Source organism: Balaenoptera musculus, chromosome 1 (genome assembly GCF_009873245.2).
Source record: "Balaenoptera musculus isolate JJ_BM4_2016_0621 chromosome 1, mBalMus1.pri.v3, whole genome shotgun sequence".
Taxonomy (NCBI): Eukaryota; Metazoa; Chordata; class Mammalia; order Artiodactyla; family Balaenopteridae; genus Balaenoptera; species Balaenoptera musculus.
Genome location: NC_045785.1, coordinates 105,230,402 through 105,254,384, shown reverse-complemented (window position 1 = coordinate 105,254,384; position 23,983 = coordinate 105,230,402). Strand labels below are relative to the sequence as shown.

At 39.5% G+C, this 23,983-nt stretch overlaps 1 protein-coding gene across 2 annotated transcripts in view; it reads left to right on the top strand.

Annotated features, from left to right (window-relative positions):
- The window catches only part of WARS2 (tryptophanyl tRNA synthetase 2, mitochondrial), an 87,262-nt gene that overhangs the window by 17,130 nt on the left and 46,149 nt on the right, over window positions 1-23,983 (top strand). The gene's annotated exons all lie outside the window — the stretch shown is intronic.

Below are 23,983 nucleotides of genomic sequence, written 5' to 3'. Positions count from 1 at the left end.
CAGAAGATGGATTTAAACCAGATTACCACATCCACGGTTTAGTTTTGAAGAGAGGGAAAAAAAAAAAAAGCCAATTATTTGTCTCTTTTTTCAAAGGCCTTTCTTGTATTGTAGATCCCTGAAAAGCTGGTAGAGAAGCCAGCCTTTCACATCCATTAAGGTTAGCTCTGAAACTGTTCAATTTGATCTCTTCCATTTGCCATCTGGATACAGTAGAGAAAAAGCTATTCTGCACTGGGTTGCTGGACACCATCCAGAAAATAATATGTCAGGGGCATCAAAGGCTTGAGGCACTTGGTCCAGTCTGTCTAATGATCACAGGCAGGATCTGCTCTCCAGTTTTGTAGTTATGTTTTATTTTTGCAGTGACAATATATATCCCAGTAAGATAGATCACAAGGATTACTGCCAACTTGTCAAAGCTAGGATTCTTCCGTCAGACACTTCAAAAAAAGGGCCAGTTTTCACTGGGCAAAGCTTGCTTCCCAAAACTGAGGAAGCTCCATCTCATCACAACACATACCCTTTCGTATGGAGAGCACTTAATGCAAGGAGGATTTTAATTCCTAGATTGTTTCATCTCACACCCAAATGCCAAATTTAAAGTCTCCTTAAAATTGACCTCATTTAAAGTTGTATTCCTTACCCTTTTTATATGTGGGCGCAGTATCTGGCCAGCTAATGACCACGCTGGCAGCTTTCCAGGATTCTGACAACCACATCTCATTATTCACACCAACTGGAGCCAATTGTGGCTGGATTTTTTTTTTTTCTTTTTATTCTGTTATTTAAAAATGTGGGTAGGAAGCAACAGCAAGCAATGGCATGTCGTTTGGTCTCCTCTGGGATTGGGGAGGAGCCTTGCATAATAGGACCTGTAATATCAGGGAGCATATGGCTGTATTTTAAGGTAGCTGGAGGCCATCTAACTCTAAGCTCTGCTACAGCAAGCTTAGTTTGGGTCTTTGCAGGATGTACTTAGGGATGAATTTATAGCTTCTGCAGTAGGTAAAATGGTAGGGCAATTGCCGTTTTGCCTCTTACGCCGGGAAGGGGTGGCAGGAGGAGTTTCGGAGCCCTAACCACGGACATTACTTTTCTTTGTGGACAGGAATGGTCGACAAGCTGACCCTAAATACTAGGGCCACTCCCAAGTCTCCCACGCTGACCTAGGAAGCTGGAGAACCCCTGTCTGGGTTCTGGCCAGCTACTAAAGGGGGTATCGTGGACAGCAACACTGGTTGTGTGCCTTGTGCCAAAGTTATTATTTATTCTGCTCCAAACTAGTACTGTCTCCACGCTCATCTTATCATCCAGGGACTTTACTCTCAGAATCTTCCTGTTCTTCTTTTCTCTCTTCAGATACGGTATTGAGAACAACAAATAGTTCTCCTACGCTAAGAACCGCAAACGAAATCTCCAAACCATACATCAAGCAAAGCAGTGTTGATGACTCTTAGCAGCATTATCCCTGCTAAGCTTTGTGCACATGCTCACAACTTCTCAGCTTCCATCTGGTCACTCCCAGGCTGGACTGTCCCTTTCTGTAGTTGGCGAGTTGTTTTTCCTATAGTTTTTGCCTGCTCTCAGATCCCCTCCCTGGCTGAAAAACAAAATAAGGGAAAGGCTGTGATGTCAAGTCATTATCAGAGCCAGACTTCCGGGTCTGATAATGACTTGACATCACAGTTATTTACCCCCTCTGTGCCTTAGTCATCTTACCTGTAAAATGGGACTAGTCGTAGCACCGACTATTTTGTTGTTATAGGTTTGTTGTGACAGTTAAGCAAGGAATGTGAAGAAAAGAGCCTGGCACAGCAGAGTGCTCAATATACATTTACTACTGTCGTTGTTATTATTATTATTATTTGATGTACTTTAGTATGAATGGATTTCATCATTTTTACCTCAACCAAGTATTTAGCATTTTGAGCCCTGTGTTATTTATTGAACATGAAAAGATTTTTGAGTTCTGCCAAAAGAATTTCAGGGATTTGCAAGCAGGACAGATTGGAGCAAGGGAGGTCCTTCAGGTCACATTATTGCCCTGGTGGCTTTAAAGCTGCAGCAGAGCATAGTGTGTTGGAGGAGCTGAGTGGCCCCATTCCCTGCTGGAAGGTAAGCTCCGGGGTGCAGGGATTACATCTTTTCCTTCACCGTTGTCTTACCAGCATCTAGAATAGTGCCTGATCTCAACTCAGGCCCTCACAGACTCCTGTGATTTTTTTTTTTAAGATATTTATTTATTTTTGTCCTTTAAAAAAATTTTATTTCTACCATTATCTGTCTGGACCCCTTCTTAGTTTTAAAGAATCCCCTCTGAGTGAGCTTTGGTGGATATGGTGGCCTATGAGAATTAAAATACTGTTTTATTATCAACTTAGCATGGGCCTGATACCCCAGTGTGTAGCTCTGGTAAACTTGATTAGGCCCGAGACTCTTTACCTAAATCCAAACCCAAAAGTTGGGATGTGAGTTACCAGCTGCCCGTGATAGAGGGTGCAAGAGATCAACTTGATCTACCGAATGAGGGAAGAGAGAGTCTGGGGAGCCAGACCTGGTCCCCAGGCAGGCTTACAGGGATGACAGAAAGGGCAGGACTCACCTGGTAACAGACATGACCCAGGCACAGTCCAGGAAGCTGATCAATTCAATGAGCCGTTCTTTGACCCAAGCGGGGAACAAGAACAGGGGAAGAAGGGAGGCTCTCCTTTCAGTGAGCATTACCTGTCATAGCAGAAAAAAGTTGAAACCCACTGCTCTGTGGTAGGACCCCATTTAGCAGGTAAGAATAGAAAATCAGGACCCAACAGAGACAAAATTGGAGATACCAGATAGGCTAAAATATAAGCAACACTGTAGTTTTGTGGAAATCAAGGAGAGTGTTTTAAAGTACGATAATAAAGAGCGTCAGTTGGTAGATTCAAAGAGATCATTGAGGAACAACAAGATGGAAGGGGCTGTTGGAGTGAAAGATTAAGGGACCATTACTGGTTTTAGAAAAGCTTTAGTAACTTGGTGGGTGAGAAACCAGATTATGGGGAGTTAAAGTGGTGGTGGCAACAGGATTCTCATGGCAATACTGGGGAAGAGTAGGGAAGGGAGAAATAACTCCAGATAGGGCTAGACCTCTTTTTATATTTCTACACGATAGAAAAGAATGTGTAAAGAGATAAAGATTTAAGGTGGAAGAAAACTGGATGGAGAAATAGTCTTAAGAACACAAGAAGGGATAAAATCAGCACAGTGGGAAAAGGTTAATCTTAGAGGGATTTTCCTCTCTAAAACAAAAGAGAGGAGAAGATGGTTATCTACATGGAAATATTTGGCAGTACAGAGTAGAGAAGATGATGCCATGTATTGAACTCAGTAAAGAAGAACTGGAGTCATCTGATAAAAGGAAGGAAGCTCCTGGGGCTTAAGTAGACTAGAGGTTTAAAATCAGCTATAAATAAAATGAACCAGTGAATTGCTAGGCATGGAATGATAGTCATTGTACTGCAGAATTCTCAAGGGCAGGGATTGTATTTTATTACTCTTGTATCCCCACTGCATAGCACAATGTTTGGTGCATGGTTAGTGCTCAGTAAATATTTGAATGGATGGGTGCAAGGATGGATGGATGGATGGATGGATGGATGGTTGGCAGGAAGGAAGGAAGGAGAGATGGTTTGTTATCTAGATGTGCTTATTGAAAGTTTATTTTAATTGAATTTAAACTACTCTTGACCCCTAATGAGGGCCTAGATGAAATTAAATATAATCATTAGACTAAGCCCATAACAGTTTGCAGTTTGGAAACAGGACTGAATAGACAGAACCTTTTCTCTAAGCCCCCAGTTTTTTGTGTTGGTTTTCCTTAGGATGGGGGATGGCAGTGGTATTTTGTTTTGGCAATGCTGGCTGATAGGGTGAGTTGCTAGATCTAGCACACATTATTCTGCTGCTTGTAGCTTCTGGCCCAAGTTCAGAAATGTCATATTTGGGCCCATATTTGCAGTTTCAGTGGCCCCCCAAGGAACCTGCACCTTCCTGCTTTTGCCTCCTCATCCAAGTTACTAAATTCTGGTAACTTAGATAGTTCAGATGTCCTTACTTAAAACTGAATGACTAGCATGTGTGTTAGGGAGGCTTGGAACCCATGTTAGGAATCCTGTATCAGATGTAATAAGGGAAGATCCAGATTTCACATTTAATGGCTTGTGCCTTTACTTCAGTAGAAGACTGAAGAGAAAGGAAGACAGGGACAGACAGCACTTGAAAAAGAAAAGAAAAAAGACTTCCAGTCTTTTATTTTTCTAAGAGAATAAGAAAGAAACTGGTGATGACATTCTCATGTAGTCAGTAATCATATATGGAGCACCTGTGGTATGCTGAGGCCGTCTCCTTCAGATGAGGCTAGTAAAAGGTAACTTGTTCACTGGGAAAATTGTATTATTATCCTTTATAAAAAGTAGCATGGGCTTGTTTTGATTTTAAATCAGTGAACTAATATTCCAAATTGATTATTTCCTAATAAAGGGAGGTTGAAATGATTCTGATACTGAAACATAACATTTCTCCTCAACTTGCCAGTTAACATTAGGAGTTTGCTATTTCATTACTACCAGGGACACTAGTAGGACCAAAGCATTTTTCTCCACGTTGCTTTTGGTTGTTCGGAAGTGTCACAGCGGAAGCCCTGGCCCCTTGAACCATAGCAGCAGCAGGTCAGCAAAGGAGGAACTAGGTTTCAAAATATTTTGTTTTAAGAGGTTATTTGTCGTGTTGAAGTCATCATACAACATCTGATGTTGATTTTGAGATTGTTAATTTATCCTTTTTAAGGATTCAGATTAAAAAACATAGCCACATTTCCACTCAGCTTTCCCATAAATCCCATCCCCTAACTCAACTCAAAACATCCTGATCCTGCAGCGTTCTGCTGTGTTTGTGCCCCTGCTGGATTAGGTGTGCTCCTGGGTGCCTGGTGGGGTGCTTGTCTTCCAGAAAAAGGAAATAGTGCTGTATTATAGGTTAGACACACTCTACCTAAGGGCAGAACTAGTCAAAAATGAAATTGAATTTACACTATGAGCTCCCTGTATACTTGTGAATGCCTTCTGACTGCACCTTGTTCAAATAAAATGTCAGGAAATTATCACATAAAATCCACTCTCAACCTTAAGGTAAGATTGCTCGCATTCTGAGGAGAGTTGAACAACTTTACAAGGGGTTCATAAAAATAGTTTTATCAGCACATTTTATTCTAATAGTATTTTATTATAGATTCAACTAAAATTACAATACGTTAGGAATTTGGAAAGGTGTTCTGATAGTTGTAGGTATTGTTGACTAAAAGATGCCTGGCATTTACACAGGTAACCTGGGAGGGGATAATTTGAAAATGCCCTGCTAGTCTTGTAAATATCCTTTCCTCATCCTCTTCTTCCCTGAGTGCCAGGGAAGGTGAGACCAGACTTCCAGCTCCTGCATTCTATAAGTGGCATACAGTTAGTATTCATTTCTACCTCATTTATATACATGTATTAAACCTCCACCCTGTTGATGTTAACAATGTTAGGAAACATGGATCTTGCCCTTGAGGATTTCACTGACTGGTGAGGGTAGTAGACTTGCAGGAAAAGTAAATTACAGCACAACCACATGCTGTAATAGAGGGAGAACAAAGCATTGTAGGTACTTATAGGAATAAGTAACTCAACTTACCTTGGGAAGATGGGGAAGACTTCATAAATGTGGTGACATCTGAACTGGGTCTTAAAAGATAAATTGAAATTTGGCAGGTGGAGAAAGGCACACCAGGTAGAGAGGAGTGAATGGGCAAAGGGTTAGAGGTTAGAAAGAATATGGCTTCTTCAGATAACTAAAAGAAGTACAGGGCTTCCCTGGTGGCGCAGTGGTTGAGAATCCGCCTGCCAATGCAGGGGACACGGGTTCGAGCCCTGGTCTGGGAAGATCCCACATGCCGCGGAGCAACTGGGCCCGTGAGCCACAACTACTGAGCCTGCGCATCTGGAGCCTGTGCTCCGCAACGAGAGGCCGCGACAGTGAGAGGCCCGCGCACCGTGATGAAGAGTGGCCCCCGCTTGCCGCAGCTAGAGAAAGCCCTCGCACAGAAACGAAGACGCAACACGGCCATAAATAAATAAATAAATAAATAAATAAATAAAAATTGTAAAAAAACAAAAAAAGAAGTATACAATTCATGGAGTAGAGTGGTGGAAGAAAAAGGCTGAAAAAGTACCCTTGGGTCTTATTAACTCAGCAGAGCTGGTGGGATAGGGACCAGCAAAAAAGGCAAAATTGCTCGGAACATGAGAGAACTTGCAAAATACTTTGTTATGTAAATCATCTGATAGGTCATTGGGCTATTTTTTCTACAACAGTGCTTTTTTTAAAAAAAATGGTCAGGCTTCCCTGGTAGCGCAGTGGTTAAGAATCTGCCTGCCAATGTAGGGGACACGGGTTCGAGCCCTGGGCCGGGAAGATCCCACATGCCGCGGAGCAACTAAGCCTGCGCGCCATGATTGCTGAGCCTGCGAGCCACGACTGCTGAGCCTGCAAGCCACAACTACCGAGCCCATGTGCCACAACTACTGAGGCCCGCGCACCTGGAGCCCGTGCTCCGCAACAAGAGAGGCCACCGCAATGAGAAGCCCGTGCACCTCAAGGAGGAGTAGCCCCCGCTCTCCACAACTAGAGAAAGCCCGCACGCAGCAATGAAGACCCATTGCAGCCAAAAATAAATAAATTTATAAATTTATAAAAAAATAAATTGTCATCAAGATGGAAAATAAAAAAAGAAAATCATATATATATATATATATATAAATATAAATATATATATAAATACTTCAGTATAACTCAACTGATGACATTTCAATAGCATCATTTTTACCCAGTTGGAGTTCTGCCTGTCTACACAAAACAGCTCTGTTTCACTTGGTACATACATTTCTTGCTCTTCTTCATTGTTTGATGGTTAAGACACAAGCATTTGCAATTACTTTCTCAGTAACTATGATTATTTAATAGTAATATCAAAAAATAAGCCAGTGTTATTTTTCACAAAAATGTCCAAGAGTTGAGGCAAGCAATAATGTCACTTGTGGTAGCAAGTATTTTATCATTAATCATTATTCAATATATAGTAATTTGTCATCTAAGTAGTTGAAAAATAGTGTACTACTTTCAAGATGTACTTTCAAGCCATCTGATTGAAATTGTTGAAGGTAAGAGCAATACTCTGTTATTTACACTAATTATCTTACCTACTAATATTTAGTCATAAAGGAGAATTATGTACAACATAAAAAATTTCCAACTGGAGAGGAAAAAGGGGTCTCAAAAATGCAGAGGTAAAGTGCATTTAAAATCATTACAGTTTGAATGTAAGTGCTGATTTTGTGGTGAAGTTGTTGAAAATTTTTCATTTTTGACTGAAGGCATGTTTATCAAAATAGAATATACCCATATAAAGAGATAAAATATATAAAAATAAAATCAGACTTGAAAGTTTATTGGAAAACAGTGTTTACTGAAAAAGGGACATAAATAAAGGGGATAAATATTCATTGGTGGATAAAGGCAGGTTTTTGGAATTGGAAATTGAACTAAAATATAAAAGAGAATAATTATTTTGGTTTATATATTCACAACTTGATCAACACGAAAAAGCACAAATTCCAAATGAAACAATTGGAATTAGAGAAATGAAACTGTGATGCGGCTTTACCTTATAAATGAGATAACTGTTTCTTCAACTTATTCAACAATAAATGATGAGACAATTTAAAGCAGAATGAAAAAATGTCATCAATTTGTATAAACAAATCAGAAAAAGCAAGCCTCCCTTAATTAAAGAAATATTCTTGAATTTTGTTATGCACAATGGGAAAACTGACTAAGGAATGTAGAATTATTTTGTACATGTATACACACACACACACACACACACACACAGTGAGTGCAAATCAGAACTATGACGTTTCCATTAAACATGAATAGAAAATCGAATGTGGGGTGGTGAAGTTTTAGAGGAAGAGCTAAGTACTCGACTGTGCAAAATTCTAAGATTTATTAACAAGTGTGAGGAATTGGCAACTCTGAAATGACCCCCATACTGACACTTCTTTGACAACAATCTCTGCATCTACATAAGTTACCAGTTTTTTCAGAACTTGTATAAGAGGCCCAAAGATGTGACAAGCAGGAAACTGTGTGGCATGTCAAAAATATGTTGGACTGTTTGTTCTCTGACATTGTGGGCTATCATCGATAACTCCCAGAGATCTTTCAAATATAAAGAGGGATGGTGAATTAATGATCAGCTGACACTGGTTTCCCAATGTGAATTTTTCCCTTTTCTTCCCCAAGCTTATTTCATACAAAGCATTATAAGAATTCTTTCTAGGGAATTCCCTGGCAGTCCAGTGGTTCGGACTCCGCGCTTTCACTGCCAAGGGCCTGGGTTCAATCCCTGGTCAGGGAACTGAGATCCCACAAGCCCTGTGGCACAGCCCGCCCCCCCCAAAAAAAATTCTTTCTAAAGAGCTTCAAAGAAAAATTATAGACACGTTTTCTTGGTTTTTAAAATAAATAATTCACTGTTTATTATCTAAGAAAACCTATATCTCAAAACCATTTGGACTGGGGTAATTATGCCAAAAAATAATCTCTTAAGGTTTCAAAGAAAAGTCCTTTCAGAGGAGAACAACAATAGACCATGGCAGTTCAAATAGTGTGTATCATACTACTTCATCAGAGAAATGGTGCACAATCAATATTTTTTTGACCAAAGGAAATGGTATTTGCTGAGTGTAAATTTACATTTTTCTGAGTGATTACAGCACAGGGAAAATTTCAGAGGTACTTTTTAAATGGAAGGAATAAATGGAGCAAAGCTAACTATGTACAGTAATTTTATGGAATCAGTGCAAATATGATCCTAGAATTTTGTTTCTCCCAGAACAAAGTAAGAGCATCTCATTTAGGATTACATCCCTGTAGTTGATCTTAGCTGTTTGTTTATTTGATGTGGTCTACCCAATAATGCTTCCTGCACCTCAGCACACTACCTATGTATTATATGTGTGGTTGTGGTTTGACCAGTCATCATAGCCAATGCAGAATGCTCATGTTCTACTCTGCCTTGCCCCAGCATGGGCTTGTGCCGCTCTGGAGAAGATGCTCAGTAACCTGGCAAGTTACAGATCCTGAAAGACTCACCATATCAGTTTACCACATTAGCCAAGTGTATTCTCTAAGGCTGCCATAACTAAGTACCACAAACCAGATGGCTTAAAACAACAGAAATTTATTCTTTCACATTTCTGGTGGCTAGGAGTCTGAAATCAAGGTGTCAGCAAGTCCATGCTCTTCTGCAGGGGCTCTAAGGAAGAATCCTTCCTGGATTCTTTCTAGATTCTGGTGACTCCTTGCAAACATTGGCATTCCTTGACTCTTAGCTACGTCACTCCAATCTCTGCTTCCTTCGGCATGACCTTTTTTCCCTCTATGTCTCTATTGTGTCTTCTCCTCTCCTTATAAAGACACTAGTCATTGGATTTAGGGCCCACTCTGATCGAGTGTGACCTCATCTTAACTGATTACATCTGCAAAGACCCCATTTCCAAGTAAGGTCACATTCTGAGGTTCTAGATAGACATGAATTTGGGGGGCACATATTCAAGCCACTATACCCAACAATGGAAATGCTGTAAACTTAATCTGACCTAGAATAATATCAGTTGGTATATAAATATTTTTTACATTTTGGGTTTTAAATTATAGATCCTAAAGATAACTCTTGTGGTTTTAGTTGAATATGATATTGGCTCTAATGCTAGGATGATGAATGAAAAACAACATGTTATAAAATATTAAACATAAAACATTAACCCAAAACTTCTCATAGGACTTCTCAGTTGCTTAATTAGGGTTCATTCATAGAGTTACTTGCCCCTACCAGGTCTAAGTAATCTGTATGTGTGTGAAGTCACATTGTGAAGGATTTTATACACTAACTTGAGGGGTTTGGACTTGACTCTGTAGGAAAGGAAGAACCAGTGGAGATTCACTATTTTAAAAAAATAGTTCAGGTAGTGGTATGGAGGATATAGAAGCCAGATAGAAGCTACTGATACAGCATAGGTGAGGTGATTGGGGATTAGACTATGTTGATAGAGAGGGAGAAGTGAAATTGTGTTGGATAACATCCCTGAAGATTTAGCAATATGATTAGATAATGTTAATAATAATAGCTATTTTTTTCCAGCTTATGATATAATTGACATTTTGTACATTTAAAGTGAACAACCTAATGGTTTGTTACACGTATGTATTGTGAAGTGGTTGCCTCAATGAAGTTAGTTAACAAACCCACCACCCCGTATAATTATATATATATATGTGTACGGGGTGGTGGGTGTGTTTTTTATATATATATATATATTTGTATATATGTGTGTGTATATATATATATATATGGTGAGCACATTTAAGATCAATCTTAGCTAATATTTATTGAGCACTTTCTATGTGCCAGGCACTACTCTCAGCACTTTTTATGTACTAATATACAGTAAGTCCCCTACATAGGAACAGATCCCGTTCTGAGAGCGTGCTAAGTCCAATTTGTTTTTAAGTCCAACAAAGTTAGCCTAGGTACCCAACTAACACAATCAGCTACGTAGTACTGTACTGCAGTAGGTTTATAATACTTTTCACACAAATAATACATAAAAAACAAACACACAAAATAAAACATTTTAAATCTTACAGTACAATACCTTGAAAAGTACAGTAGTACCAGCTCTATCACCGCTGCTTTTACTCTTGCTTCCAGACATCCTGGACTTGAAATAAAGATACTGTACAGTACTGTAATCTATACAGTACTGTACAGTAAAGTACACAAAAGCACAACCACTTGTAGAGGATGCGCGCACGTGACTACTCCAGACACACAAACTAACTTATGTGATTGGACACGCAAACGCACGTTCACATCTTTGAAAGTTCACAACTTGAAGGTTCGTATGTAGGGGACTTACTGTATTTAATTCTTATAATAATCCTATGAAATAGTACTATTAAAATGTTGATTTCAGGTGAAGAAACTGAAGCACAAATACTTGCCAAAGATCACATATCTAGTGATTGAAGGAGGCAGGATTTTAACTCACAGAATCTGGTGAGGGAAAGGAAAGAATCTGGGGTGACTCCTACAGTTGGGAGACTGAGTGGATGGTTCTCTCATTAGCCAGGATTGAAAATACAGACCAGCAGGTTTGTGGGGAGCAGACTGGAAGGTTATGAGTCAATAGATTTGGTTTTGGATATAGTGTTAAGTTTGAAGAGCTGCTGGTGGGAAATCCAAATGGATATGGCTTGTAAGTAGTTAATAATAAGTACTAGAAATAATATTTAGTGTTAAAATTCATCTTTTCTCAAAAAGAAAATACTGTGTTTTAATGGATACATTGTGCAGCTGCGGTAAAACATGAAAAATTGGTGATGCGATCTCCGAGCTCTAAAAAACTAAATGAGTGCTTTTATCCGGGTGAAAAATCTTTTTGGGTGTATTCTCATGTCCTTTTTACATTGTTAGGTAAGTAAATAGCTATTTTACCTGGAATTTTATGGCATTTTTCAGCCAAGCAGACAGAGGAGAGGAATTCATTCGTTATGATTTGTACCCACCGATCACAAGTGAATTTACTTCATTACAAACTCCCCTTACCCTCTCACCCTTTGCTCCACACATTCCACCAAATACACCCCTGCCTGCTCTAACCACGGGATATTCCAGTTCAAACCCAGCAGTTTATGGGAACTGCTTTTGTTGAAATCATTAAAGAAAGAAAGGCCTGTGAGTTCTCCTTCCGAAGCACTGCCTGTTTTCTGTGTCATTTCAGTCTCATTAATCAGCGTTGCAGCAAGGTAGACATTGTGCTGTGTATTTTACTGTCCCCAGCACAGCAGCTCCTGCGTCTCTGCCCCCAGGCTGACGCATTGGGGAAAAAGAGAGAGGGAAACCATCAATCTTCCCAGTTGCACATGTCAGCAGTGATTCTTTCCGCCTTCCTGTTGGCTGTCTCTCTCACCACCTGTGTTTAGAATTAGCACTGAAGCTGCTGCCCAGATGAATAAGAACCACTGTCCCTGTCACCTGCCCTGTACGGGCTACCACTTCTAAATGAAAACAAGAAGTACACAGGGCAATTATCTTTACTGTGAATGGTGCAAGAGAAAGAATCTCACGTCTCCTTAGAAGTTCATTATAACATAAAATTAAAGCAGATTTGAGGTCGTACATTCTAGGAGGTAGCATCATTTATTAGATCAGAGGGGTAAAAGCAAATAATTTCTTGAGTGCCTTGCTGTATTCTCATAGTCTCCCTCTGAAATATCTACAGAGAGTCTGGCCTCGAGGGGAGGCTGGGTGCTGGCTCCAGGCTTCCACTCTGTCCTGCAGTGGATCCCTCGCCTTCACTCACCCACACCAGTTCTCTGGACCAAATGAAGTATATACAGCTGAATTTGATCTATTTATGTTCAAGTCCTGACCCCACTGTTTATTAGCCATGCACTACTCACTGAACCCCTCTGTGCCTCAGTTTCCTCATCTATAAAGCAGAGCTGATAATACTACCTACCTTATAAGGCTTTTTGTGAGGATTAAATGAGATAATACATTCATAGCTCTTGCTAGAGTACTTTGTACATAGTAAGCACTCAATAAATATTAGCCATTACTATTGTTAACCTCATTGTTCAAATAATAAAACTGAGGTTCAGAGAGATTAAATCATTTGTGCAAGGTGCTAGGAGATGTAGAAGGAATTTGAACCTAGCACTGTCTGATCCCCAAAACGCATGTCTTTTCTATTACACTATATCGTTTCCGTTCTAGTTCCATCTTACAAATAACTTCATGTGTGAGCTTAATAAATCACTTCACTTTATTCATGTCTTTATTTCTCATTATGTAAAATGAAAATGATAATAACTGACTGACATTCCTGCTGGTATGAGACTCTTGTAATTATATGTCAATTAATTATCATCAAGTCATATGCAGTAAAACTAGGCATATTTTTTAAGTTTGGCTGCAAAAAATGTTCATGCCCTTAAAAAAAAGTTAAATAGTACAAAAGTGTCGAAAAGGTAGTCATTGTGTATTCCCATTCCTTGGGGTAATCACTGTTAAGTTAAATGTGTATTCTTCTTCCTTGTCAACAGTCATCTCTTTAACAAATGTTTATGTAGAACCACTGTGGGCTAAGCATTGTTCTCAGGCCTTGAGGAGGGTGCTATTATTATACCCATTTTACAGATAAGGAGGTTCTGTAACTTGCACAAGGAAACACAGCTAGTACTTGCAGAGCTGGTATTGGACTTGGTGCTCTGACTCCAGAGTTGGGACTCTTCACCTCCACTCTGCTCTCACTACTTACAGTCTTCTTATCTGCTGCATGGTATTCCATCATATAAAAAATAAAATTACTATTTATTTTATATGTTCCCTACTAATGGACATTTAGTTGCTTGTAGTTCTTTTGTTATTAAATAGTCATATGGGGAATGCCAGGTATCCTTACATTCTAGTATGATTATTTCTATAGGACAGATTTCTGTATGTTGGATGGTTGGGTCATACAATATTTAAGCACTTAAAATTTTGACCTCCATAAATGATCAGATAACTTATGTAGAACTTACTACATGCCAGGCACTAAGCACTTTACACGAATAAACTTATCACAATACCCCCCATCTACCCTGTGAGATTGGTATATTATTATCCCCATTTTGTAGATGCTCAAGAACATATAAGTAATAGAGCCAGGACTTCAACCCAGGCAACCTGGTGCTAAATCCTGCTGCTTAACCATGGTAAATAACCAGATAAGTTATCACAGTCATATTTTACCGCTTGACTTTGTCATTTTTCTAACTTATTCTAAAGTTGACTTGACAATATGAGCTGACAGAAGGGTCTGAACAGAAGCAAATGCTTCAGCTGAAACAACCCTGGGGGTGGTGTCAGTCTACAGGTTGGATGATGAGAAAGGGAGCCATGGTTCACTGGAAAATGAGACTTCTTTCTCCTAGTAGTGGTCAGGATAGTCAACAAGATTTTTTTTTGGTGAAATATCTTTATGCCTGGAAAATAACTTTAGAATCTTTTTCTCTGTTTGTAGTATTAGTACCTTTTAAGAAATTCACACTGTCTCTCTCTCAAAGGTTCAGAACGCTTGAGAAGTCATGGAGTTATTTCATTTGTTGGGTATAAAAATTTCTGGCATCTCAGCTTTGCTTAGCCAAGGCCACCAGTTGTTAGTCCAGGTTTTCCTCAACCAGCTGAGCTGACCATGAGACCTGCCTACAGCTGCTTGAGTGTTGAATTCAGACTCTCTGTAGGGATTGGAGGGAGTTAGAGAGTTTGCCACACACGGAGATGGGTAGAAAAGAGCATCCTATGCAGAGAGAATTTTGTATTTTATCCATGACAATTCTGATGTCAAAACCTTCTTAGTGGGATCATTTTCTTGGTGCTGTCTGGGCTACCCGTGCTTCTTAAATCCCTGAGCCATAAGGATTTATGGAACTGGGCATTGTCAAGTCAATTTACCTAACGGTGGAAGATGGTGTGCTTACTTGTCACAGGTGTCTTTTCTCACCAATGTAGACACTCTAGCCACATCTTCATAAGCTGTTGACCATAATAATCTGCTGACCTTCATGTGATACTAGAACTGCCTGAAGCCAAAGGGGCCTCTGACCATGAACTAATACATAAATACTCAGGGATTTTATTACCTTGAAATGTAAATTATAAGCAAGTGAACTTTTCACATTTTTTACAGTCTATTTGTGTGTTCGTGTGTGTGTGTGTGTGTGTGTGTTTCCATGTTTCCAGTCAGATTGGCAGTTTTGGAGAATAATTATGTAGTAGTTGGCTTGGAACAGTGGTTTTTCAATCCTGGACACACAAAAAATCCCGATGCTCACGCCAAATCCCAAACTGATTAAATCAGAATCTCTGAGGATGGGACCCAGGCATCGGTATTTTTTTAAGCTCCCAGGTGATCGCTGTGCAGATAAGATTGAGAACTGGTGGCTTAGACGGTATCTTCTATTTTTTTTTTTTTTAAAGGATTTTTTTTTTTAAATTTTATTTATTTATTTATTATTTTTGGCTGTGTTGGGTCTTCGTTTCTGTGCGAGGGCTTTCTCTACTTGCGGCAAGTGGGGGCCACTCTTCATCGCGGTGCGCAGGCCTCTCACTATCGTGACCTCTCTTGTTGCGGAGCACAGGCTCCAGACGCGCAGGCTCAGTAGTTGTGGCTCACGGGCCTAGTTGCTCCGCGGCATGTGGGATCTTCCCAGACCAGGGCTCGAACCCGTGTCCCCTGCATTAGCAGGCAGATTCTCTACCACTGCGCCACCAGGGAAGCCCTCTTCTGTTTTTTATTCATAGCGTTTTCATCTGTACCTCATTTTATATAGTTGAAGTGAACTTTAAGACTAGATATTGGTGCCCCAAAGCCCGTCCCAAACTGGAGCAGGCATCAGAATCCCCTGGAAGGCTTGTCAAAGGACAGATTGCAAAACTCTTGTCATTTCTTTTCCTGGAATAAGTCCACCCATAGAATTTCTGAGTCAGTAGGTCTGGGTTGGGGCCCAGGAATCTGCATTCCTAACAAGGTCCTTGTTCGGGTGATGTTGCAGGTACGGAGACACACTGCGGGAACCCCTGCTCCAATGCCTTCCTTCCACCTTCCTTCTGCGCCTTTCTTGCCAACAATGGCGGCCAGGGCAGCCGCCTCCAGGACAGTCCATATACACACAATTCAGTGTTAGGAATGCTAATCATGCTGAAGGAAGTGCCCACATGTTGCCCCACCTCCAAATTATCATACATCTAATTTTAAAAGTCTGTATGCAAATACAAGCTGCTCTTCCTACCAGATTGCTCCCCTGAAGCGCTTTCTGCCTTAAAATCAGAGCCACCACAGGGTAGGTAATTCTCTAGTGTCCCAAAATAGAACTTGGATTTCACTTTCCCACAGAAACAATTATATGAATGGTGTTTAGGTGCAGCTGAAATGGTGCTGTTAAAACCATTCTTCAGAAATACTGTGGGTTCAATGAGGCTTCGATGGGCGGCCTTCCAGGACCATAACCGCCATTTAAAGAATTGAGTGTCTGAGTTTCAGAAAACCAATTTTCAAACGAGCTCTTAGAACATAACTTGTTTAGGAACTGCCTATAACTGGAACATCTGGTTCATTTTGTGTATAGTTATTTCGCCCTTTACATGGAGCCAAAGTGGGGAGTAGGGGTGGGAGATTTGTCATTTATTCCACTAACATTTATTAGATCCTCACAATGTACCTGACACTGCTATATACTGGGGATATAAAGATGAAAAAGACAGCCCCAGCCCTAGAGAGCTCATATTCTAGGTGGGAAAATATTTACTAAGCAAATAAGAAAATATTTACCAAGTTACCCGTGTGATATGTGCAATAATGAAGAACCGATGAAAGAGGGATTTGTTCTGCTTGGAGAGAGAGACTGACTCAGTATGTGTGCGTGTGTGTGCGCGTGTTCGTGCCTGCGTGCTTGCGTGTGTGTGTGTGTGTGTGTGTGTGTGTGTGTGTGTGTTTGGTAGGGAGAAGGTATGTTCAAGAGGTTTAGAATCAAGGAAAGATTGTTAGGCCTTGAAGACCACGGGAACTTCTCCAGGCAGAGAAGGGGGCGAAGGACATCCAGGATGAGGGAACAGTCTGAGTGCAGAGGGGAATGAGCCATACAAGAATGGCGAGTAACTAGGTCAGCTTCTCGTGGAGGATGATGGAGGACAACCGGGAAGGGGATTAACTGCCGCATAAACTTTGAACCCTAACCCAGAGGGAGAAATGAGAAGACTTAATGCATAGAGCTAAGTCTGTGCGTGTGGTATGTGCATTTTTATCCCAGACTCTTTTTTTTTTTTTAATTTTTAAATTGTATTTATTTATTTGTGGCTGTGTTGGGTCTTCGTTTCTGTGCGAGGGCTTTCTCTAGTTGCGGCGAGCGGGGGCCACTCTTCATCGCGGTGCGTGGGCCTCTCACCATCGCGGCCTCTCTTGTTGCGGAGCACAGGCTCCAGACGCGCAGGCTCAGTAATTGTGGCCCACGGGCTTAGTTGCTCCGCGGCATGTGGGATCTTCCCAGACCAGGGCTCGAACCCGTGTCCCCTGCATTGGCAGGCAGACTCTCAACCACTGCGCCACCAGGGGAGCCCCAGACTTTTTTTTTGAGAACTTTCTTCTGTATATTTCCTACTACCCCGAGGAAGAACATTTTTTTTTTTTCAACAAACTATTAATATTTTTTAAAATGTCCTGAATCAAGTTGTTTTCAAACCTGTGCTCCAGGAAGCCCCTCAGAGGCTGGCAGGGGTGAGGGCAGACAAGCCCGCAGGGGGCTGCCTACTGGGGCTCCTTCACTGACTCTCCTGTTATCCATACACCAAGCTTTTCTTTGGGCTCTTCTACATATTAGACATGTCTGGTAAGAATATTACATTTGAAAATGGGCATGTAACTAAAAAAGAGACATTTTAAAACCACACGTTTAGTAACAGTCTGAGGGCTTAGGTGTGGAGAGCCAAATCTCTCAGCGGCTGTAAAAGGATAAATGTTCTCAGATAGTCAGCTGAAGATGGGACCACCAGACAGGCATGGATCTGTAACCAGTGATAATGGGTAGGATATACCTTTATTTGGCCACAAAAGACAATGATAAAATCGTATCTTTCCAGCATGATCTCTCTAACACTTTAAGATCAATGTTCAAATTTTCTTATGAGGAAAAACTAGTATTTTCCTAAGCATTTCAGATCATTTTTATACTTTAAAAATTTTAGTACTTCTTGAGCTCTTGCCTGTATTTACTGTTCCATCCAATATAAAAATAAATGATGTAGTGGTGGTTAAGATGTTTATGTCAAGAATTTGACCCTGACTGGTTTGGTTTAGGAAGCAGTATTGTCATTAGAAATTAAAAGTGTTTCTCACTACATATCATACTACAATTATTTATGTTGTGTTTAGGTAATATATTAATCTAGTTTTAGTCACTTTTCCAATAAAAACTAAAAGGACTTGCCAGTTTATTCTGTACCTACATATAAGCTTTGCATTTAAACATAATTTAGCTGCCCTGAGGTGACAATGCAGTCTTTCCTAGGAGGCAAAGTCCCCAGATTTTATATTTCATCATCTCTGTGTGATGGGGAGACATTCACTGAGGTGCTATTTGACAAGTAAGAAAGAAAACAGAAAAAAAAGGCCTGAAGAGAATAAGCCCAAAGAGATGCTGAGGTACAAAAGAAATAGCTGCAGAAGAAAAGAATGTGATAAATATGCAAAAGCGTCATGTGGTCTGGTGAGCAGAGCTCTGGAGGTCTGGATTCTGGTCCCAGGTGTGCCACCAGCTGTGTGCCTGGGCCTTTCAGGAAACGACTCTGTGGCACACCTTCCCTTTCTGAGAGCGTGTGTGTGGAGGGGAGGTGCGGGTGGGAGTGAGGATACTTAAAGGCCAGACCAATCATGAAGTCACGAAGTTCTAAATTGGATGCAGCCCTGTGCGCAGGAAGGGGACAGAGCTCGGTGTCCAGGGCTGAGAGCTGGGTTCCAAATCTAACCACCTGCCTGTGATCTTGTGAGGGTTACTTAACCTTGCAGTGTCCTTCCCTGGAAAGTAAGGCCAGTAATTCCTACCTCCTTCACATCCGATGAGGTCCATGCAAGTGCCAGGGAATGTTTCTGATAGCTAAAGTTCAGCACAAGAATGAAAATCCATCTGCAAAAGCATTCTACTGCATGATAGAAGGATAGCTCAGTGCACCGAGGGAAAATAGATGCACAGCTCTTAAAATCTGGAAGTGGCTTAAATAAGTCTGTAAAAAACTTTTTAAAAAACCAAGTTTACTCCTTTCAAACTATTTCACTGACCTAATAATACGTCGCTAAGTACTTCTCATCTATGCCTTTATGGACCTCACAGTCTAGTGGATTAGTCACTCCTTTCTCTTTTTTTCTTTTTAAAAATAATTTTTTCCTGCAGTTTTAATTGTTGGCCGACATATTGCTTCTTGTTTGAGGGTGACATAAGACCTGCTTTCTCTTACACTGAATTAATATTTACTATGTTGATTCCTAGGTCTGAGCATCTGGTTTCATTTCTAAGCAGAAATGAACCCAGTTTTTTGTTTTTTTTCTTTTTCTTGGTGCTGAGTCAGCATTTTCTCACCAGACCCAGAGCCCTCTGTACTTTCTGGAAGAAAGAGCTGACTGTGGCAGAACAATGCTGAGCTGTGGCCAAAGAAAGCTTCAGAGAAGCACCTGGATCCTCCCAGCCAGGACCGAAGTGCTATTTTTCTGTGCCGGGTCTCCTATGTTTCAGCTCTTATATCACTAATTGGTGGTATAGACATTTTCAAGAAAGTGTTGACATATGCGAGGGGCCTAGGATTGAAATAGTAGGGTGACATACATGATAGAATTGAGAAGCACCAACAGAGAGCTTCTTAAGCTGTATTTTTTATTTAGAAGAATAAATAGACTTACAAAAAGAAATTTTCAACCTAATTAGTTGATAATGTTGATTCCTTTTTTATCGCAATCCATGATAACATGCCTTTCATGGAACCAATTAGATATAGTGCTTGCTCAGCCAAGTTTTTGGTCTGCCGTCGACTATAGTTAAAACAGGTGTGATGAATGCACAATTGATGCTACAGCTGGACACAAGCAGGACTTTGTAATAAGAATCTTGAAATCTTTAGTTGAAGTCTTTGGTTCCCACCACCATACCAAAGTTGAAAGTGTTTCAAAGCTGGTAGGCAGCCTTCTTTTGATGTATTTTATTCACTTGGGATTAAAATCAGAAGCTCTCTTTAGTTAATCACAAAAAATATCTTTTGCCATGATTAGCAGCTTGGGATTTTTTAATTGCTTTTGGGTGCAATAATTGAAATTATGATAATTACGAACTTGGGATATGCTCAGTACCTTATGACAGGAATGCTTTTAGCTACATCTGTCAGATTGATAAGTCTGTTCTCTCTTTGATTCAAACTCCCACCCTGTCTTCTGGAATATATCAAATCCCAGGGCTGAAGCTGCCCATTGGTAATGCTGATTCTGTTACAAATTGAACCAATGCATGTATTGATTGGAAGTGGCGTTTGTTAAGGAAATACACCTGAAATAAAAATGAAGACCTATTTTGTAAAATGCGCCTTTTTTTATTCTCTGTGCATTGCGATGGGATTGAAGGTTGATGCTCTAGACTTCCCCATGAGCGAATGCCTGTGGGCTAGTCTTGAAGCTGTTTTCTTTGTGGTTTGCCTTCTGTCCACTGGGAAGCCCATGCTCCTTTCATTTTCATTCTTTTCCAACTCTAGTGCTTTTGAACACAGAACCCCCATCCTCCCACCACCCAAACTCCACATTCCAGCCCCATGATTTCATGGTACCAGGCATATCTCCCCTGCCATGCCGTCAGGCTGCCTGCTGACTCTTGCAGGGGGAACAGACGGGAACATAAACTCACCGCAGAAGTGCAAGACACTCTCTGTATATTTTTAAGACCAGGAATCCAGTTCTCATTTAGATCCTGTATTTTTTTAATAGCTCCTTGAAAATTGAACAAAACATTTCTTGTTGCTCTTACTTCTTGATAACATCATTCCCTCTGCCTGGATATACAGAATCACAGAAACTAGAGAATGAAAAAGATGTATTAGATCATGTCTAGTTCATTCCCACTGGTCACAATTCTTTTTTCTCATAGTCTGTCCTCTAGTGCTTTTCTCTTCTAGTTTTCCCAAGAATTAGTTTCTCCATTTCCCTCAGGGAATAATTCCTTAGTTTGAACATGGAGGAATTTGTGTGGAAATATTCATATTTTTTTTTCAGCTTGATATTCCTGGTCCTTATAATCCTTTATATGACCATAAACAGTCCCCTTTCATCCTAGGTCAAGCATTTCTGGATGGCATTTTTTTTCCTCTTCATTTATTAAGTTCAGAGCTTGTTTTTCTGCTTTGCTTTCTCTCTTCATCAATCAGTCCCTCAAGCCCATTAATCATTTTTTACCTCACTGAAAGCTCCTTTGCTTATTCCCATATCAGGAACCCAGGGCTGGTTAAGGTCCTAAGGTACTGAAGGAAGCCTCACTGGTATGTACTTATTCTATGCTAACTCTTCTCTCTCCCTTTCTTTCTCTTTCTCTCTCTCTCCCTCAGCCTCAGTTCTCAGCTACAAACTATTTTTTTTTTTTACAAACTATTTTTAAAGTAATGTCTCTAAATTATGATTTGGGGAGTTAGTCATTTGACAGCCTCATGTGTGTGTATGTACATGTGTATGATTTTAAGTGGTAATATTATATTTGTTCTCAGTTACTTAAGAGGTATTTTTCATATTCTCAGAGCCACAAACCTCATAGGTCTCCTGAGTGCTTATATCAAGTACAATTCTAGATCATGGAAGTATGATGTAGCATTCTATTTTAGGGCTGTTATCTCAGGAATAGAGAGGAAAATAAGCAGATATAGGAAAATAGACTGTAGGATTTGAAATTCTTGGGAAAAGGGAAGGGCAAAGTATAAGTAGTCTTGGCACTCACACATGTAAAGTAGATTAGCTCTTAAGAGCTAATGTTAGATATAAAGATTAAGACTTTTTTTAATGTTACATTCTTTTTTTAAAAAAAATTCAGCTTTATTGATGTATAATCGACAAATAAATTGTAAGGTATTTAAAGTGTACATATACCATGGTGATTTGATATACATTGTGAAAAGATCCCCCCCACCTAGTTAATTATTAACACAACCAACACCTCACATATTTGTCTTTGTGTGTGTGAGAGAGCATTTGAGTTCTACTCTCTTAGCAAATTTCAATTATACAATATAGTGTTATCCACTATAGTCATCGTGTTTTACGTTAGATCCTCATAAACTATATGGTTTTCTAGATTAGAGGATCCAGTATTATAAAGATGTCGGTTCTCCCCAAAGCAATCTATGGACTCAATGTAATCCCAATCAAAAACCCCAACAGGTTGCTTTTTTTTTCTCTTGGAACTTGGGAGGATGACTCTAAAATGTATTGAGAAGTATAAAGGACCAAGGGTGGGTTAGATACTCTTGAAGAAGAAGAAGAAGGTAGAAAGACTTGCTCCACCAGGTCCCAAGACTTATTAAAAAGGCAGCTGCGGTACTGGTGCAGACATAGACAAATAGACCGTGGACCAATGAGACAGAATAGAAAGACCAGATACAGACTCAGACATATAGAGATACTTGGTTTATGCTGAAGTGGCATTGCAGAGAGCAGTGGGGAAAGGATCTTTTCAATAAATGGCAGTGGAACAATTAGGTATCCATATAGGGGGGAAAAAAGGAGAGAAAATAAAGTAGATGTCTACCTCACACCATATGCAAAAAACTCCAAATGGATGCAGACTTAAATGTGAAAGATAAAACTTTAAAGCATGCACATACATATGCTTTATATATGTATATATGTATATACACACACATATCTTCATGAACTCAGGATATTAAAAGATTTCTTCTATGACATAAAAATCTGGTCAAAAATTATATACTTGAAAAACATCTTTTCATCAAAAGATAACATAAAGGCAAATAACCACATAATGAGAGAATATATTGGCCACACATGTAACTGACAAAATATTAGGATCCAGAATATACAAAAATTCTTAAATCAATGAAAAAATAATCCAAGCTGAGAAAAATAGGCAAAATAACTTGAATAGGCTCTCCACAGAAGAGGAAATAAAAATACCAAAAACCATGAGTTCTCAACTTCTCTAATAAATAATCAGAGAAATGCAGTTAAACCATAATGAGATTCTACCCTATATCATCAGTTAGCTAAAAATAGAACTACTGGCAAAGTGTTGGTGAGGATGTGGAACAATAGGAATTGGTGGTAGAAACTGCACATTGTTACGTACTGATACTTAGGAATAGTTTAGTATGCTGTAGTACAATTGAAGGTACGTATGCATACCTTATGATCCAGCAGTTCAACTCCTACCTATGTACACTGGAGAGACTTGGCACTTAATACACAAATATACATGTAGAGAATATTCTTTTTTTTCCCCATAACTTTTTTTTGTTGCAACAGAAACGTTGCAAAATAATGCAATGAATGTAATGAAGTCTTAATAGATGGTGGTTAAGCAAAACATGGTAGCTAGTGGAAGAAGCGTACATGAGCTTTGAAGTCAGTAATACCTGACTTGAAATTTCAGTTCCACCTATTAGTTGTGTGGCCATAGGCAATCTATTAATATTTGTGAGCCTCAGTTTTCTCATCTGTAAATTAGAGGTAATCATATGCCTACCATATTGTATATTATAAGGAATAAATACATTAATGCATATAAAGCACTGAGCATAAATGCCTGAAACATAGTAGTTGTCCAGTAAATTATGGTTGTTATTAGTAATTTTTTATTATTGTTAAAAATGATAATGATGCATTTTATCATTTATCTGTATTAAGGACAGAAAATATTTTTTAAAAATTTGTTGCACTCAAAAGCTTACAAATACAGAGGCACATTTTTTTTCCTTCTCATTTCCTATTGTAACTTCAATAATAGACAGTATAGACCAATGGGTTAGCATGACCATGTCAAAAATGATTTTATAATTTAAAAAATTATGCAGAATTAAAAACTTCATTTGAAGAAATAAAAAACCAACTATGATTTTATCAAAAGTAAATGGATACTGAAGCGTGAAAAAGTTAAATAACTTTATCAAGAAGCAATATCAGAAATAGAGTATAGGTTTCCTAATTTTTAGCCCAGATCCTGCACATTAAATGATAATATCAGCAATTATTTTTATTTTTTTATTTTATAT